The sequence below is a fragment of the Eulemur rufifrons genome, chromosome 30, assembly GCF_041146395.1.
Source record: "Eulemur rufifrons isolate Redbay chromosome 30, OSU_ERuf_1, whole genome shotgun sequence".
Taxonomy (NCBI): domain Eukaryota; kingdom Metazoa; phylum Chordata; class Mammalia; order Primates; family Lemuridae; genus Eulemur; species Eulemur rufifrons.
Genome location: NC_091012.1, coordinates 87,439,498 through 87,457,360, shown reverse-complemented (window position 1 = coordinate 87,457,360; position 17,863 = coordinate 87,439,498).

Below are 17,863 nucleotides of genomic sequence, written 5' to 3'. Positions count from 1 at the left end.
TAATCCTAGCACTCTGGGAGGCCGAGGTGGGCGGATCGTTTGAGCTCAGGAGTTCGAGACCAGCCTGAGCAAGAGCGAGACCCCATCTCTACTAAAAATAGAAAGAAATTATATGGACAGCTAAAAATATATATATATAAAAAAAAAATTAGCCGGGCATGGTGGTGCATGCCTGTAGTCCCAGCTACTCGGGAGGCTGAGACAGGAGGATCGCTTGAGCTCAGGAGTTTGAGGTTGCTGTGAGCTAGGCTGATGCCACGGCACTCACTCTAGCCTAGGCAACAGAGTGAGACTCTGTCTCAAAAAAAAAAAAAAAAAAGCTTCAAATACCCTTCATAGCAAAACAATTATAAGTAGTGAAAATTACACACAAACACACACAAAAAACCCCTATAGTTGATTGTAGTGACGGTTGCACAACTCTGTGAATATACTAAAAACTACTGAGTTGTACACTTTAATGGGTAAATTATTTGGTATCTGAATTATATCTCAATAACACTGTTACCCAAAACAATTTATCCATGAATGCTCATGGTAGCTTGTTCATAATGGCCAAAAGTGGAACAGCCCAACTGATGAATAGATAAATAATATATAGTGTATCTGTAATATATAATGGAATATTATTCAGCCATAAAAAGGAATGAAGTTCTGATATGTGTTGTAAAATGGATGAACCTCAGAAATATGTTTAGCTTAAGAAGTCAGACACAAAAGATCACATATTGTATGATTCCATTGATATAAAATGTCCCGTAAAGGCAAATCTATAGAAACAGAAAATAGATTAATGATTGCCTTGGGATTAGCCTAGGGACATGGATTAAATGTAAATGGGATGCAGGTACCTTACTGGGAATATAAAAATATTCTATGATGGGATTATGGTGATGGTTTTATAACTCTGTAACTTTGCTAAAAATTATTATCCAAAAAATATAAAGAACATACAAATATTATTACAACTCCAGAAAGAGACTAATAACCAATTTAAAAATCAGCAAAGGTTCTAAATAGATATTCTCAAAAGAAGATATACAAATGGATAACAGGAACATGAGACGAGGCCCAATATTATTAGTTATTAGGTAAGCACAAATAAAAACCACCAAAAGATATTACTACTTCATACCCACTAGGATAACTAATATCCAAAGACTGACAATAACAAACACTGGTGTGGATGCAGTGAAATTGGAACTCTCATTCATTACTAGTGCTGGTGCAGCCAATTTGAAACAGTCTCAGTCCCTTTTCAAAAATGTTAAACTCAGCAATTCCACTCCTAGGTATGCACCCAAGAGATATGAAAACATATGTCAGACTAAAATTTACACATGAATGTTCATAGAAACATTATGTATAATAGCTGAAGGGTGGAAACAACTCAAATTTCCATTAATCAGTGAATGCATAAACAACTTGTAGTATATTCATACTATGGAATAAGAAATGAAGAGATGATCCATGCTAAAACATGGATGAAATTAAAAAACATCATGCTAAGTGAAAGAAGCCAGGCACAAAAGTCTACATACTGTGTGATTCCATTAATAAGAAATTCTAGAAAAGGTAAAGCTACAGAGACAGAGAGCCTATCATTGGGTGTCACTAGGTATTGGTGGAGACAAGAATTAACTGCAAAAAGACAGAAGGGAACTTTTAGGAGGATGGAAATGTTCTAAATCTGGATATGGTGGTGGTTGCACAACTGTATATATTCACCAAACTCGGTAATACATACTAAAATTAGTGGATTTTATTGTTTGTAAATTATGCCTCAATAAAGTTGTAAAATAAAAATCTGTGGTCAGGATACCATATCATTAATATAGTGTTATGATACAGGATTCATAACTTAAAAGGGTTAGGAACTTTTCCAGATTAAAGTACACTAAAAAGATACGACAAGTAGTTAAAATGCATGATCATAGACTATATGAGGAAACTGTTATCAATGTTATTATTGGGCCAATTAAAAATAAATGAAATATGGTTGGTAAATGAAAAGTACTACGTGAGTATTAAATTTCCTAAAGTTTAAAACTGGACTGTGCTTATATAATTAAATGTCCTTGTTCTTTGGAAATAATCAAATTATTTGGGAGTAAAGGGGTATGAAGTCTACCAATTACTCTCAAATGGTTCAGCAAACATAGATAGAGATATATAAATAGAGAATTATTAAAAAAGTGGTAAAACTCTTAAATACTTGGTCAGCCTGAGCAAAGGGAATATGGGAGTTCTTTGTACTATTCTGGCATCTTTTCAAAAAGCTTTAAATTGTTTCAAAATAATAATAAATAAAAGGTGTATGAAAGTGGAAATGTGTATTAGGGCTTTAAAGAGGCTACAACTACATCGGGATCAGGACACACCACAACAGTTATGTCTACCTTTACTTTAATAACCTTTACTCCACCAAAAATTCTTCATGGAATCTCAAACTCATTATAATATAATTAAAGTATTAATAAGTCTCATTCAAATGATAAAAGTCTAATACAGTGAAAATCTTATAGTTGGAGAGGTTCAGAAGTTGGTCACAGAAAACATGAAAATTATAGGTTAACAAAACAAACAAAAAAGTAAGGAAAATTAGCACCAATAAATGAATGCCAAAAATACCATGTCCAAAGACGACAAATTGGCAAAGGACTTTGTATAGAGAATTTATAATGAGAAAGTAGAAATTACTAAAAACACATAGAAATCGCTCAATCTCACTGATAGATATGCAAATTAAAATAAGGAATATGAATTTATTCCTACCAAGTAGCACAGATTTGAAAAAATAATCGTTAATATCAGCAAGGATAAAATGAGCACATTCATATACCAATGGTGGAAGTAAATAGTTAATTGCTGCTGGATATACATTCCATAAAGATGGGGACTTTTGTTTGTTTTGTCCATTTCTCTATCTCTAGAGGATAGAACAGTGTCTAGCATGTGGTAGGCACTCCATAAATATTTGTTGAATGAATCAATAGTTTTCTCACAAATCAAAAGATCAAGTAAAAAAAATAATAGTAAGGATAAGAAACATGAGTAACATAATTAACAATCTTGGTTTAATGGCTATATAGAGAATTTAATATTAAATGAACACAAAATGCACATTCTTTCCATAAAAACATTAAACAGTCACAAAAAATAGCTATGAATTAGTCAATACAGAAAATGTGCACGTGTATGAATGTATAGGAAAACATAAGGATATACACTGAATTACTGAAATATCAACACTACTTGCTGGGGTGGGGGCATGGAAAAGTGAGTTTGGGGAAAGAGAAACTTTCTTTCACTTTTTATTCCCTATATTTATACTTTTCTATACTGTTTGCATTTTTTAGAAGGAGCATGTTTCCACGTAAAATTGTGCAATTATGAAGAAAAACATGGAAATAGATGTAAGAAGGACAAGGAGGAAATATACCAATAGTTGATATTGATGAGTTTTGAGATTATGGATGACTTTTCTCTTCATTTTGCTTTTCTGAATTACCCAATGTTTCAACAATTAGCATGTATTACTTAAAAACATTTCAATAAAGTGTGTACTGGATTATAACATTAAGACATGTTAATCATTCCATCATATAATGAAGTTAATAGGCCTTCATTTTCCCCACTCATTGTCAAACCACTTTCTAGACTATGAAGAAAACAGAAAATACCAGGAATGTGTTTAAAAAGAAATATTCTGCAATTATATGGAATAGGTGACAAAACTTTACTGGAGAAGATAAAGGGGGTAAATCAATAAAGGGATAAGCTATATTCTTGAATGGGAAAACTAATTATTTTAAAGATATTACTTCTTCCTAAATTAATATATAGCTCGCAAGCAACACGAGTTTTAAAAGCCCTAAATGGGGGAAGGATTGCCAAAGTTATTCAAAGTTTAATCTGGAGGAATAAATATAAAAATTATCAATAATTCACAAAAAGATTAGAGTGCATTATTTTAAATTTTTTAATTGAGTTAAAGGATGTACAGAAAAATGTTTACCGAGATAGAGGGTCACAGTATGAATTTAATTTAAAAATTAGGAAGCAAAACTGGACAAGAAAATCCCACCAAAACCCCAGTATCAGAATGGGCAAAGTGTATCAAAATGTTAATAGTGGTACCCTGTGAATGTTGATTTCTCCTTTACAACATCTCTGAAATTTTTAATTTTTTAAACAATGAGACATATTATTTTTGTAATGATAAAAAGGCGAAAGCAGTAAATTATCCTTTAAAACTCCCAACAGGAAAATGAACAATAGAAAGGAAAAGATAAATTAGAGGGATAAAACAGCCAATAAAAACATGCAAAAGTATATTCAACCTGACAATTTTAAAAGGCCACTTTAAAAAATATTAATCTTTTTCATCTCTCAGTTGGTAAAGACATTTTAAAAGGATATTTTTCAAGGGAGGATCCCAGCATTCAAGGCAGCAGAAATACAACCACTTCTGCTTTTTTCTTTCTTTCTTTCTTTTTTTTTAAACACAAAGGGTGGAGGAAGATGCGTTGGTTCTCTTTTTGTGATGCTCTGCTGCCACCTATAGAAAACTATGTTAAAAGCAACTAAGAAATTATTCCCTTGACCTGAGTGGCAGACGTGCCCCAAATAAATAAGAAACTTAATATTCCTCTTGAGACCTTAGCTTCTCTGTGGCTATAGAAGTAAAATGGAGATTATCAGGTGGGAAGTCTTAGACCTATGTTGCAAATGTTCAGTTCTCAAATTAATGTAGGGAGGGGATTGAGAAAAGTAGGAACAGGAGCACAGGGAATACAGAACATCTCTCAGGCCATAAGACAAACTTCAGCAATTTTAAAATAATCGAAATCCTAGAGTAAATTGTCTAATCAGAATGGAATCAAACTACAAAACAACAGAAAGACAAGAAAATCTCTAAATACTTAGAAAACAGACAACTTACATATAAACAATGGATCAAATTTGAAATCTAAAAAGAAATTAAAAACAGTAGAACTGAATGACAATATAAATGCAACCTATCAGAAATATGTGGGATGCAGCTAAAGTAGTACTGAAAGGAAGTTTATAGCACTAAATGCTTATATTAGAAAAGAAGATCTCAAATCCATAATCTAAGTTTCTACCTCCAGAAACTAGAAAATCAAGAGCAAAATAAGCACAAAGAAAGAAGCAAATAAAGAACAGAAATTAATGACATTGAAAACAGATTCAGCCATAAAAAAGAAAGAAATCCTGTCATTTGCAGCAACATGCATGAAACCAGAGGTCATTATGTTACATAAAAAAAGCCAAGCACAGAAAGACGAACATTGCATGTTCTCACTCATATGTGGGAGCTAAAAAAGTGGATCTCTTGCAGGTAGAGAGTAGAATGGTAGGTAGTTACCAGAGGCTGAGAAGGAAAGGGGTAGGGGAAGATGAAGAGACATTGGTTAAAGAGTACAAAAATACAGTTAAATAGAAGGAATAAGTTTTGGTGTTCAACAGTATAGTAGGGAAATTATAGTTAATAATTTATTGTACATTTCAAAATAGCTAGAAGAATTGTAATGTTTCCAACATAAATAAAAGATCAATCTTTGAGGTGATGGATATCCCAATTACCCTGATTTGATCACTATACGTTGTATACAAGTTTCAAAATATCACATGTACCCCCAAAATAATGTACATCTATTATATATCAATAAGAAAAAAAACAGGAAAAATAGAGAAAATCCATTTTTAAAGGCCAGTTCTTAAAAAAGATAATTAATATTTATAAACTTGTAGCAAGTCTGACAAAAATAACAAGAGAAGACATAAATTACCTTAGGCATAATACAGGGGGATACCACTACAGATACTACAACCATTAAAAAGATAATAAGGGAATACTATGAATAATTTTATTAAAATTTCATAATTTAAAAAAATGGACTAATTATTCAAAAACCACAAACTATTAAATTCCATAAAGATGAAAGACAATATGTTCATTATCTTTATTTTGTATTTATTAGCTTTATAAATTGACTGAGAAACAATTTGAATAGTCCAAAGTGCTAAAAGTAACCATTTCTAAAGGACTAATGGAAAGTATGAGAACCATGTCTCATTAAATAGAGAATGTCAATAAAGAGATAGAAATTATAAACAAGAACCAAAAAGAAATTAAATTTAAAAGAACAGTAACTGAAATGAAAAAGACACTAATAGGGACTCAATAGCAGATTTAACCTGCTACAACATGGATTAACCTTGAAACTCTTATGCTAAGTGAAAGAAACAAGACATAACAAGTCACATATTATAAGACTTCATTTTTATGAGATATCCAGAATAGGCAAGTCCATAGAGGCAGAAAGCAGAGTAGTGGTTGGCCAGGAGCTAGGAGATGGGAGAATGTAGAGTGACTGCTAATAGGTATTGGGTATCTTTTTGTAGTGATGAAAATGTTCTGGAATTAGATAGTGGTAATGGAAACATACCCTTGTGAATGTACTAAAAACTACTGAATTGTACACATTAAAATGGTGAATTTTATAGTATGTGAACAATATTTTAATAAAAAAAGATTTATCACTATTAGAATAGCTAACATAAAAAATAGGCCGGGCGTGGTGGCTCACGCCTGTAATCCTAGCACTCTGGGAGGCCGAGGTGGGAGGATCGCTTGAGGTCAAGAGTTCGAGACCAGCCTGAGCAAGAGCGAGACCCTGTCTCTACTAAAAATAGAAAGAAATTATCTGGCCAACTAAAATATATATAGAAAAAAAAATTTGCCGGGCATGGTGGCGCATGCCTGTAGTCCCAGCTACCCGGGAGGCTGAGGCAGTAGGATCGCTTAAGCCCAGGAGTTTGAGGTTGCTGTGAGCTAGGCTGACGCCACGGCACTCTAGCCTGGGCAACAAAGCGAGACTCTGTCTCAAAAAAAAAAAAAAAAATAGTGATAACACCAAATGTTGATGAAGATGTGAAGAACTGGATCACTCATACATTACTGGTGGGAGTGTAAAATGGTCCAGTAATTCTGGAAAATTACTTGGCAATTTCTTATAAATCCAAATGTGCTAACTATATGATCCAGAAATTGCACTCCTAGGTATTTATTCCAGAGTTAAGAAAACTTATGCCCACATCATAAAAACCTGCACACAAATGTTCATAGCAGCTCTATTCCTAAGAGCCCCAAAGTAGAACCCACCCAGATTGCTTCAATGGGTGAATGGTTTAAAAAACTGGGGTATATCCATACCATGAAATACTACTCGGCAATAAAAAGAAATGAACTATTGATATATCCAACTTGGATAAATCTCAAGGGTATTATGCTGAGTGAAAAAACTCAATTTTTCAGGGTTACATACTGTATGCTTCCAATTATGCAACATGTTTGAAATGACAAAATTATACAGATGGAGAAGAAATTTGCGGCTCTCAGATGTTAGGGACAGGGGTGGGAGGCAGCAGGAGTGGAAGTGGGTAAGGTTACAAAAGGGCAACACTTGAGGAATCTTTGTGGTGATGGAACTGTTCTGTATCTTGATTGTGGTGGTGGATTCACAAACCTACATATGTGATAAAATTGCATAGAACTAAATACACACATTCATAAATGAGTACTGTATATGCATAACTAGGGAAATTTGAATTAGATTGGTAGATTACATTAATGTCAATTTTCTGGTTTTGATATTAAACCATAATTTTAGAAGATGTTATCAATAAGGAAAACTGGATAAAGGATACATATGCTCGTGTACGAGTGCATATGAGTCTACAATTATCTCAAAGTTTTAAAATTTTCATTAAAACTTTGGAAAAAATGTAACTTAAGGGTTGAGACTCTTCAAGTGACGAATCTAGAATTCATTAGAGAAAAAAGATACATTCACCTACATAAAATTAATAATTTTAGATGGTAAAATATAATAGTCAAAAGTAATTAGTTAATAAAAACATACATAAAATCTATAATACAAAAGATGCTAATTTGTATAACAGAATTCTTAAAGTTGATTTTTTCAGAAAGCCAACCCAATTTTAAAAATGTACAAAGGGTATGAATAATCCATTCACAGATTAACAAAATTAAAATGCCCAGGAAGCATATAAGAAGGTGCTCATTTGCATTAATAGAAAAATACAAATTAAAGCTAAACTCAGATCTCCTTTCTTATACTCTTATGATTGGCACAAAGTGTCAAGTATGATCATATTTAGCTCTGAAGTGGATGTGGGGCTTGGTGAAAACAAGTATCATTATATGTGTGTGTGTATAAAATAATCTGGTAAAGTTATACTCTGAAACTTTAGAGACTCTTCTACCCAGCAACCTATGACTGGGAATTTATCCAAAAGAAGTAAGAATGTTTATTGTAATGTTGTGAGTAGTGGTAAAAAAAAAAAACAAAGAAGAAACAAAGTAAATGTTAATAAGTAGGGAAATCACTGAATTAAACTGAGGTATAGCAATACCACGGGATATTTTGTGGCTATTAAAAACTGTGAGCACTTTACCTGGCTCTTGTGGAAAAAAAATAAAAAAGAGTGTGCACTTTATCAGTTGACTTGGAGGAATTGCCACCAGAGCAAAGCAAGTTGCAGATACAACTGAGGTTATAACAATAGCTACCTGGGATTTCCTAAAGACAGGAACAGCTGTAGCAAAACATTTGTAATCTCTTGGTTTACAGACCAGATGAGAAGCTTCAAGTATAGGAAATGTCTGGCTTGCAATGGTTGGTTTAGCAGCATATACTCATATTTCTACTCTTCTAGAAAATGATTCTCACCCCTAGATAATTATACGGCATAACTGAGCATATTTATGAGACATGCCACTCTGCTGGTGTTGGACTTCCTGTGGCAGACCTGGGGAAATCCACTTACTAGCTGTGTGACCCTGGGCTAGATACATATGTAACCTCTCCCTCATGTATAAAATAGGGACAACAGCAGTGCCTATCTCATAGGGTTGTTCTGAGGATTCAATGGGTTAATTCGTGTAACATGCTTAGAATTATGCCTGTAAGTGCATGTGAACAGTATACTTACAGAATAGAATTATGCATGTGTACAGTAAGTACTAAATAAATGTTGATATGTTTTATTATTTCCATCCAGACTATTAAAATAGGCTCTTTACTCCATCTCCTTGTATCAATCTCTCCTTCTTTCAGTCTATTGTCATACCTGGTAGGGTCTATGTAATGACGATGATATCATCAAGGGAAAAGAGAGCAGCAGCTACAGACTCCAGGGGAGACCCTGGATCCCTACGGCAAAGCCCTGCTTTGTCTGATTGTCTATTTAACCGATACCCTTTCCTTTCTATTTCCTATTTTTGAGGACTGTTTTATGGGGTTTATAATGTATACAGTATAATAAAAGAAAGGGCCCTGAGGGTGAAGCATTAAGGGAAAGGGTATAGCTCCAATTCAATAAACATGGACTGATAAGAAGAAAGACAGTACAAATGATCCATAACATAAGCTCCTGAAGTGGGAATTGGGGGTTTAGGAAAGCCCAACAGAAGTGAGGTCTGCAGCTTTAAAACTTTTCCCCATGCTCCTGATCTCCTAGGCAACCATGACCCCCACCCTCTGGGAGGTATTATGAGATTAGCATGGTGGTTTTGGGGATGGAACTGGGAAAGGTTCTTGTGTTGCATGTCTGACTCTTCCTGGGTTTATGTGGGCAGATTTGCTCTTTGAATGTACACAGGAACAAAAATTTCTCCTTTCCCCTATTCACCTTAGTTTTGGCCCTTACCAATGTCCTGACAGTCAAGGGACCCACAGTATGACAGACAGAAAACCAGTATCTTGGCCTTTAAAAGCTAAAGAAAAGGCCATACATGGTGGCTCATGCCTGTAATCCTAGCACTCTGGGAGTCCAAGGCAGGAGGATCACTTGAGGTCAGCAGTTGGAGATCAGCCTGAGTAAGAGCAAGATCCCACCTCTACTAAAAATAGAAAAAATTAGCCAGGTGTGGGCACGCACTCCTGTAGTCCCAGCTACTCTGGAGGCTGAGGCAGGAAAATTGCTTACACCCAGGAATTGGAGGCTGCAGTCAGCTATGATGGTGATGCCACTGCACTCTAGCCAGAGCAACACAGCAAGACTCTGTCTCAAAAAAAAAAAAAAAAAAAAAATCTGTTTTTTGCAGATAGCTGAAGTGCTTAGGGAGGAAGGCCCTATTCTTCATCCTGGCCAGTGCTGACTATTGCATTTGTTAAAATTTTTTGTAATTCCATAAATAATAAAGTATTATCATGCCACTGTTTGTCTTTTTAAAAATTACTTCTGAAATTAAACATTTTCACCAACTTTTTAAATATTTGGCTTTTTCACTGAAATGTCTATTTGTGTCCTTTATTTTTCTACTGGAGTTTTATGCTCTAAATAACTTTATTATTGTCTCTTCTTCATCAAACTAATATGTCATCATTGTTGAGAATTTGAAAAACTCACAAATGCATGAGCTATGGGAAAAAATAACTCACGATCACTCACTATTATTTTGTTGGATTTTTATGGTGTTTCTCCAATAGTTTCTCTATCTACAGGTAGTTCAGATAATTATACATACATGGACCCACACACATAATTAAGTAGTGGTCATATTTTATAGATTTCTAAGTAATGTTTTGAATTAATGAACATTTTTTCATGTTATCAAAAATTCTTCCAGAACAATATTTCTAATGGTTGTCAAATAATTCACCTACCAAAGATCCATATACTATCTTTTATTTACTCACTCTCTTATTACACATTTAGCTCTTTATATTTCCCTATTATTAATAAAGTACAATGACTATCTTTGTGTATAATTCTTTGGGCATGTACTTTAATTTGTAAACTTAGCTATACAATAAGGATATTAACTATCATGTATATTGCAAACATTTTTCAACTTTATCGTTGTTTTCTTAAAATAAAATTTACTGAAAAGGTAATATGTTACATATATCAAAAACCAAAAATGAAGGTATAAAGTGAAAAGTATCCCTCCCAACTTAATCTCCCATATGCCCAGTTCCCACCCACCACCCTCACACACACAGTTAACTACTGTTACTCATTTCTTCTGTTAACTTTAAGTGTGTATATTCAAATAAGGAGATAACCTCTCCCCCCATTTTCCATATAATATGTACTACACAATATGCACTTTTCTTAACATTTTTCAAGTCATTTAACAATAGATCTTTACAGTTCATGCGATAGACTGAAAAAGAAAAAAAAACAGTATCTCTTGTACTTGGTCTATGTCAGTATATAAAACACACACACACACACACACACACACGCACACACACGCTTTCACGCTCTTCACCCTCGCCACTCTTCACAATAATCCTGTATGGGGTTTTACAAGCTGTATTTGACAAGAGAAGAAACTTTGGCTCAGAAAGCTTAAGTGACTTACTTGCCTAAGGCCATATAATAAGAGGCTCAAACACAGGCCTGCCAGACTCCAAACTGGAACTCTTTTCAACATCCCACATGCTTTATCGCTTTTTCACTTTGACTCCTGGTTCAGGAACAGAAGAATTATACCAATCAGAAAATTTGCCATCTCCCTCAAACTTTATGAGTACTGACTTCTAAGGTAGTTCAAAGTGGTTTTTCTTCTATTCCTTCCCACCTATAGTATCTTCCTTTCTATATCCATGGAGAAACTAGAAGGTGGAAACTCAAAAGTGTATGTGCAAGATGGCAGGTGGGATGGAGAAGTGACAATAAGGATACAGCTGGAGGCCCATTGCACCTTGCTGGTGGAGATGACACAATAAAATAACAATGGTTAAAATTCATTGAGCTTTTACAGTGGTCAATGACTTGGCTAAATGTTTTCCAGGCATTAGTTCATTGCAACAGCTTGATGAAGTAAGTACTGTCATCCCCTCATTATAGATGAGGAAACTGAGGCTTGAAGAGATTAAATTACTTGCTTAGATCAGCCAAAAATTAGGTGAAGCTGGGGTGTTTTGTACAAAGATCTTTGTTCTGGGAATCAAGAAGTTTCTGTGACACTGCTGCTAGTTTACTTTACAGTGTAATACAAGTGGCTGCCCCTTTTCCTGCTTCAGTGTCCAATCTGCAAACTGTTTCCTTCTGTGACTTCTGAGACTCTGAGGTCTCTGGGGGTGGAATTTGGAATTTGGAGGGGAGGTAAAGCATGGATAGGATTGGAAGACAACACAAAATTTATTTGCTCAAGACACTGGCCTCAGCTGCACCTCCATATGTATGCCTTTGCCCTGCTTCACCCCTTCCCACTTATTCTCCTGTTCACAGAACCAATACTCTTGCTCTCTCCAGTTGCAGATCTAAGTTAAGTGCCCTAGGAACTTGACAGACTCAGAAAATGAAGGAAAACCCAAGGGAATGCTACTTTTGGGACCACTACCTGCGCTTTTCTTGGCTTCTGCCATCTGTCACTATTTAAGAGTCAGTCAGAGAGAGCCACCCATAACAGCTAGAGGCTACGTCAAGGAAGCAATATTCTGGTAAGGCTCTATGTTTACCATGAGGGTTTGGTTATTTCCTCTGGTGTCTAGTTGGACTTTCCCAAGAATTAGTTACCATGGTTCTTGGGCCTGGCATCAGCCTCCAGAGCATGGAGCCAATCAAATACCATGTATCCTGTAGAGTTTTCTATTTACTATTATTCAGGATATTATGGGGGTACAAACATTTTGGTTACATGAAATGCATTTGCCTTGCTCAAGCCAGGGCCAAAGGCATGTCCTTCCTCCACATAGTACACCCCGCCTCCATTAGCTGTGGGTTTACTCACCCCACCCGCTCTAGCCCTCACTCCCCCATATCCCCACCTGACTGGCACCCAGTGAGTATTACTACCATGTGAGCACCTTAGTGTTGATCAATTAGTACCAGTTTGATGGTGAGTACATGTGGTGCATGTTTTTCCATCCTTGTGGTATCTCACTTCAAAGGATGGGCTCAATATCTATCCATGATAATATAAGAGGTGCTAGATCATCACTGCTTTTTGTAGTTGAGTAGTATTCCATGGTATACATATACCATATTTTATTAATCCACTCATGGATTGATGGGCATTTGGGTTGTCCTGTAGAGTTTTAAGTTTACTGGTGGCAGCATTTCTGGCTCGGGCTTGTTTCCCTGGGGCTCCTTAAGCCTTTTATTAATGCACCCTGAGACTCTCCCATGTTTTGGCTCCTCAGGAAGCCTGGCAGTAGTGTGCAAGGTATGGGATCAGTAGAGAAATATTTGGCAGCTTTGGGGATCTGTGTTTTCACTGGTGACATATGGCTTAAAAGAGCTGTGTAAGAGTTCCCTGAGGCTGACCTCTCTGAAGCCCTAAGGAGCTCTGGCCTGGGCTTCAGGGAATCTGAGCCATAGACTATGCTCAGCCACTAACTCCCTGTGTGACCGTGGGCAGATAACTTCGCCTCCCTGAGCCTCTCAGTTTCCTGAAACCTCTTCCAGCTCAAACATTCTGTAATTCATGAAAGCTGAATAGTATCGGAAATTGTTCTGCTCAGGGTATTAATGGTTTGAGCAGAAATGAATAGGTTGGATAAAGTGCGACCTTTCCAGGGGACATAAAATGTCTTTCCAGTTAAATGCGCATTTCCTAAACCAGCTCCCAGTTAGTAGCGCCAATATGAGTCAGCCCTGTGATACGGCCACATTCTCACCTGCCATAGCAAAGCAGGAGCACAGTGCTCAGAACTGAGTGTCACACTTTAGAGGAGGACACACTAAGGCTGGAGCTATTTCAGAGCCATGACCAGGATGATGAGGGAACGGTGAACTATGCCACATAAGGAAGAGAAGGACCTGGGGAAGAATAACCAAAAGAAGACTTCCAGGAAGGTCTGGGCCCATTTTTTCGACTCCTGTGGGGAAGAGGACATATTAGTCATTTTCTGTTGCCTAGAAGAGAATACCAGAAACTGGGTAATTTATAAAGAAAAGGAAGTTATTTCTTAGTTACAGAGACTGAGAAGTCCAAGGTCGAGGGGCTGCATCTGGTGAGAGCCTTCTAGATGTGGGGGGCTCTGCAAAGTCCCAATGCAGAGCACGGCATCACATGGTGAGACCTGCTTGCTCAGGTCCCTCTTCCTTTTCTCATAAAGCTACCAGTTCTCCCATCATAACCCATTAATTCATTAACTCATTAATCCATGAATGGATTAACCCATTCACGAGGACAGACACCTCATGAGCCAATAACCTCTTAAAGGCTCTATCTTTTAATACTGTCACATTGGGTATTAAGTTTCCAACCACAGCAGAGGGGTCTTGTGGGGAAAAGGGGTGACTTCACACCTGATTCAACAGCTATATTGCCATTCAATAGATAGACACTACCAAGGGACAGATTTCACAGTAAAAGTTCAGGAAAAATTTCGAAGTGAAACCTAAGTCTTTTGTAGAATGAGCAGATTACAGAACGGTAAACCAGAACACAAGGATCTGCATTCCACCTGGAGGAAGGTTTGGAGAAAAGCCTGGATCTGTCTAAGGGCATGGTCCTGCACTGATGTTTGACTTCTAGGGAGAAATACAACTGAATTTCTGTAAATGTTTGGTGCACTAGGCAGCAATTGAGAGTGTTGTAACAGAGTAAGTTACTTAAGTATATATGGGGTCCCTGATGAGACTTCAATAAATACTTCTGAAACTTTGGGAAGATAGAGCTGGAGATCCTAAAATATTGCATGGGAATGAAATAAGAGAGATATTACATTTTCAGGAACCTCTCCAAAATTCCAATAATCTAAACTTCCATGTTTAACTTACGGGTTTAATCTCCACATCTCAAATATCATTAATTCTTGAATAGAGCAAGGTACGCTACTTCACCGTTAGTACTAAAGTGCTCAAAACATATCAAAGAGAAAATCCTGAATAATTGTCTCAGTGGTATCCAGCATTGGAATGAAATATAATAATCTCCTTTCACCAGAAGCAGGTATCACAGTATGTCCTTGTTCTTATTTAGGGTGGCTGCCATTAGTTTTATGTCCAACACATAAAATTTATGTGTGGCCTTTCCAGCCTAGATAGACCACTGTTCCATACTGTAGATCTGCTTGACTTCTATACAAGGCCTTCCTGGGAGACCCTAGAGATTTTAGTTGAGCTGTTCCACATGGGGGTCTATATTTTGCCCATGTTCACATCAATTTAGCTCTAAGGACAGAATGATCACAGAGTTCCATAAAGAGAATATCCTGGGAAAGGACCACATCTTGTAGGTTCTAGGACTCAGGATGCTGAGATAGCTTCGTCACTCAGATGCCTAGAACATAGGACATGGCAAAGGCAGAGAAAAGGCAGTCTACTTGGCTTGGTATGACTTCATTCTGGAACTGTTGAAACTGCTTTAGGCTGCAGTAACCAAATGTACTGTCACTGAATTTCAGGCCTGTATTAGGCAGTGCAGGCTGCTATAACAAATCAGACTAGGTGGCTTATAAAAAACATAAATTTATTTCTCATAGTTTTGGAGGCTGGAAGTCAAAGATCAGGATGCCAACATGGTCAGGTTCTGGCGGGGACCCCTTTCCAGGACACAAACTGCCAACTTCTTGTTGTATACTCACATGGTAGAAAGAGAGAGATAGCTTTTAATAGCTCTCCGGCCGTTTCTTATAAGGGTAATAATCCCATGCATGAGGGTACCACCCTTATGATCTAATTAGCTGCCAAAGACCCTATCTCCAAATACCATCACAATTGGGATTACGTTTCAACACGAAGTATGGGGGAATACATTCAATCCATAACAAAGCCTCACTGAAGTATTGCTGCTGAGTCACTTAGAAAATCTTTGTCTGATTTCACTTTTTTTGAGAACTGGGTAGTTATTTGGAATGTTATGGTGAGATATATATTAGCTCTTGCCCAGAGCTGTGGTGTGCGATGGATAACCCTATGAAAAAGGAGAACTTAGAATGGAAGCCAGATGCCCCAAAACTCCAAGTCCATGAGCTACATATTTCTGAAGATAAGAAACAGCCCAAAAGATGAAACGGTCATTCCAACACAGAGTCAAAGTGAAATTCACACTATATCTATGACTCAGGAGACAAGCAGCTAAGTCCTACAATTAATAGGAGGGTAGGCCAGAGATAAGCTAACCCTAGCTTGGCACTGGGTGAATACTCAGCCTTGTTCCAAACAGCAGAGGCTCAAGGATACAAAATGGAAAGAAAACACAACTGAAGTAATTCAAAGCCAGTGAGTAATGTAAAACTATTTATATTCACTTTCCACTAAACTGAGTAGGGGACATTTCCCAGGTAGTTCAAGGAAAAGTAGAGAAGAAAGCATTTTTAAGAGAAATGACCTCTGTGCTTCTAATATGGTAGTTGGTGCAAACTAGGACATGCTGCAGATAGAAACATGTACAAAGGCAAAGACTGGGAGGAACATGTCATACTGGACAGGCCGGAAGAAGGTGCTGAAGAAGTTTGGTAGATTTGCATGGACAGAGGAAACAAGAGATGGATGGCCACAAGGATGATGACTGCTGTTTTCTAAAAGGGACCCAGTAGATAGTCTCACAGCTTCTTTTTCTGGCAGGCAATATGGATAAGCTAGGATGGAAGATACCCGCCAACACCAAGCTAATAATCTCAGCTGGGGCTAGTGATTGTATTTCTGTTCACATGGTGAGCTGTACAACGACAATTTAGCAATGACCAGACAGATACACCAGCAATGCTACTGGTGGAAAGTGTACCAACATACATATTTGAAGATATGATTGGCAGATATGACAATAATAAAATTTTTGCAAACAATTTAAAATAATTTTTAGTTGACCATCACATATATTTACAGGGCACAATGTGAGGTTTTGAGATATATACATATGCAAAAAGGAATGATTAAATGAAGCCAATTAACATATACATCAACACACAAACTTATCTTTTTGAAAGTGAGACCATTTAAAAACTACTTATTGCAAATTTGAAATATACACTATAGCAGTTTTAACTACAGGCACCATGTTGTACAATAGATCATTAAAAAATGTATTCGGTGATTTTTGGAAAAAATGGCAGATTAGTGGCGACCTCCTGGCTCTGCTCCCAGAGTGGGAGGCAAAGAACGTGGAGAGCTACATACAACTGGATCACTTTCCCACAGGAACAGCATCGTGAATCTGCAGAGAAGCAGCTCGGGACAAACAGCACAGGAAAAAAAAAAAAAAAAGGTGAATTGGAGAATCGACCACTAAGTTCAGAGAGTGCGAGATACACAATAGGGAACAGAGCGTGGGACGGCCCCGACCACTGGCCAGCTGGGGCAGTGTGGTCTGACCCACAGGAGGATGACTCTTCCTTCATTGACCTCCACATCCACTCAGGCTGGGAAGTGTCTGAAGTCAGTGCAAAGTTGAGGCAGAGGCTGACCGACAATGTGGAGAAGAGACAAAGTTGGGGGGCATTTTGAACTCTCCAGTGTGTGAGGTGCTAGGTCTGCACTGGGCGGGGAAGGGTCAGGTATGAGCTGACACTTCCCCGATCTACGGGAGTGAGTCTGGAGCCAGGCTTCTCGCCTCTGGTGCTCGCCGGGTCCAGACCAAGGGAAGTGAACGTGGAGGAAGAGGCTCTGCCCCTGGAAACCGCCAAAGATTCCGCCGGCGCAGGGTGGGATAGAGTTTGTGGGACTCTCTGCTGGACAGGCGCAAGTCAGTGTGTCAGGGAAACAGAGGGGACGGCCGGTGGCTCGTTGACACAGCCTGCCAGGTCCAGCGCGCCCGTTGCCCTCCAAGCAATCACCTCTGTGCTGGCTCTCCGTGGGTGGGCGGCCACCTTTTTGGGGGTCCATAGCCTAGAAACGCTGTGGCACA